Here is a 3,379-nt window from a genome sequence, read left to right on the forward strand (position 1 = left end):
TAATAATAATAATAATAATAATAATAATAATAATAATAATAATAATAATAATAATAATAATAATAATAATAATAATAATAATAATAATAATAATAATAATAATAATGGCGACACGATAATGTTTGTGAAAGTGCTACATTGGAAACTATGCGAAAAGTGAGAGCTAGAGAGAGGCAAGACGTGGTACGGGCGCAAACCGCAGAGAGTGGCAAAATTCTCTGGGATTTCCCAATCCAAACATATTAGGTGTTAGAGAATAACAGACCGGACCTAGAGGTGGTGGACAAGGTGAACCACATGTACTATATAGTTGGTGTTGCGTACCCCTTTGACCCACGAATAGTCAAGTAGGAAGGCGAAAAATAGATATAAACAATCCTCTTAAGTACAAAATATCCTGGCCATGAAAAATGAAGAAGGTGAAGATGGTGCCAATTATTGTTGGGTCCTTGGGGACAATATCAGAAGACATCAAGAAGAATATGAAGGAAATTGAAATAGAGTGCCCGGTAGAACAGTTACAAAAGGTTTGCCTCCTTGGCATGACCAGAGTAATCAGGAAAGTATTAGATAGTTAAAAAGAACAAATAGCATGGTACCGTAGGCTGCAAGCAGCAAGCCCGTAACGCATGCAAGGTTCCAGGAGTTACAACAAAACCTGAGATGAAAAAAATAAACGGAGACGACGACGACAACGACGACGATAATGGACTGTCCGAAGACGACGTATGAGTGTTCAGCTTTTTGGCCGAACGACCTGCACAAATGATTTCTTTATAGTGAACAAATGTTTGTGCTGTACAATAGCTCGCTCTCTCCATCAAATCGACGTTACCTGAGCAGGTGCACGGTGTGCCATGCGCCAAGTGTTGAAGTGATTGGAGAGCATTTTACTCAAGAACACAACGCACCACCCGGTCTAGGAATTGAAACCACGATCTCCCGATAACCACTATGTCATAATAATGATAATAATAATAATAATACCTTTCTGTTATAGGCACAAGGCCTAAAATTTTAGGTATGTGGGATAGACAATTATGTCGACTCCAGTAATCAACTAGTTCTCATTTCATAAACCCCGGAAAATGAAAGGCAAGCGGGTCTCGGTTGGATTTGAACTCAGAATGTAAAGCGCCTGAAGAAATGTCATTAAGCATTTCATCCGACACGTTAACGAAATCTTTCAGAAGATGACAACTACAGTTGTGTTATTAAGCTAAGAGGCAAGAATCACTTAGTCACACTTGAAGCACAGAGTCAAAAGAATTCATAAAATAGAGATCAAATTTGAACAAAATATGCAAGCAATCCTATACACAATATATAAGCAACAGAGAAAGTGAATTGTTAAAAATGGCTTTTCTGGAATTCGAACTAAGATTGAAATTTTGTTTTCTGTTTTTTAAATAAGCCATTTGACTTCCGTTGCAGAATTTATTGGAAGATCAATAAAGATGAGTGATTATGTGTGCTTGGATACGAACTCACGACCTTTGTAGCGAGAAACTAACACTCTTCATATTTAAAGCAAATCATATTAAGCATTAGTTTCCTTTGACTAGGTACTAAAACTTCATATTATACAGAGAAAATCTATATGGAGTATGGTCATGTACACAGCTTTCTCAAGAGTATAGGCGCTTTAAGTAATGGGAAACTGTTCAGTTTGTAGAACGAAAACCAGTTCAGATAAAATATTACATGTTTTATTGAAGTGAATGTGTTAGTTTACCAAACAGACGTTTTAAGTATTTTCATGGAGTCATTAAAGCTAGTCACTGATTCAGATGGGAATATTAGTGCTTAACCTTAGCTAATACTGTCTAAATATCACCTTAATCTAATCATTGAAGCATAAAGATTATTGTAATCTTCCTCTTAAATCAATGAACAGGATTTAAGCTCACGGCAATATTTTTTCTTTTTATTTCTATTTCAGACAACTTGTATATTGTAATCAATTCATATTTAAATATTTTTTTCATTTCTTAATATGAAGGTGATGACGAGACCGTAGTGTTCGTGGTAAAGTCGGATGTTCGCAAGTCGGTTTCGCATCCCATTCATTAACGGATGACGTCGAGGGAAGAATTATTTTTTTATACAATTCTGTTTTTAGGCAATCCTATTCTATTCGCTTTAACTTAAGTGACAGGCGAATATTTGAGTATAGGAGAATGCTTTTGGATTTGTACCTTTGTTTAAAAAAATGAACTATTTTAATTATTTTCACAATACGTGATGGTTTGATTTCTATTTACAACAGCTCTAAATCTCGTGCAAATCACACATTAGCTCACGTAGGCCTCAGAAGAGGGGATGGACATTGCTGGAATGAATTGAACCATGTGTGTGCAAAAGTAAAATGTTCTCTTATACTCAAGTGACGGTACTCAATCTTATTCATTACAAACTACCACCAATTAGTTTCGATTAGTTTATTACTCTCTGAATACGAAGTAGCTGGGTTGATAATTTATTGAACTTCCATTTATTGAGAAGCAAGTTCAAATCTGCTCTCGATGTTGCGTTATTTCTAAGCCAGTGAACCAACCTTGTCAGTGGTGGAGTGAGCTCACAAATGGCGGGAGGGCGATTGTGGAGTAGGTTCTAAGGTGGAGGTTATGTGTTTAGAGGAGTCGTGAAGTTTCTTAGAAAATATCTAAACCAGATATAATACTTATATTTTAAACACATTTTCAAAAAATGTTTGTCTGGATTAAAATATGTGTTGGAGGACATTGTGTTATTAATGAACAGAATAATGATGTGCTTAGTGATTACGATATTCGGCTCACAATCGTAAGGTCGTCAATTCTATTTCCCGGTAACGCATTGTGTCCTTGAGCAAGATACTTTATTTCACATTGCTTCAATTCACTCAGCTGGCAAAAATGAGTAGCATCTCTATTTCAAAGGGCCAGCTTTGTCGCATTCTGTGTCACGCTGAATCTCCCTGAGAACTACGTTAAGGGTATATAATTCTTTGCGTCCATAAAAGAGCACTAGTTCTAAAAATCCAAAACGAAAGCGGTGCATGGGATAATGGAATGGCATAAGATAATTATAGCTTGTTTGATTAAAGTAACGTGTTTTGGGTGGGAAGTGGGGTTCTACAAAACATGCAAAGAGGGATTTCTAAAACGCTCTTTGGTAAGCACGGAGTGCTGAGTTACTAAGGGTTGGGAAGGTAGATAAACCAATTAATGTGTGCAGGATCCACTCCTATCAATATTGACTTCGTTTTTATAGAAATATTGATTAGATGGTCTAATAGAGTTATCACCCTTAGCCGTTATGAAATTTCTAAACGCTCTTGTATAGGGAGTTTTTGTTTGCTAATTGTATAGATAGCCTCTGTGTATCGAAATTTTCA

This window comes from Octopus bimaculoides, chromosome 2, assembly GCF_001194135.2.
Source record: "Octopus bimaculoides isolate UCB-OBI-ISO-001 chromosome 2, ASM119413v2, whole genome shotgun sequence".
In the NCBI taxonomy this organism is placed as follows: Eukaryota; Metazoa; Mollusca; class Cephalopoda; order Octopoda; family Octopodidae; genus Octopus; species Octopus bimaculoides.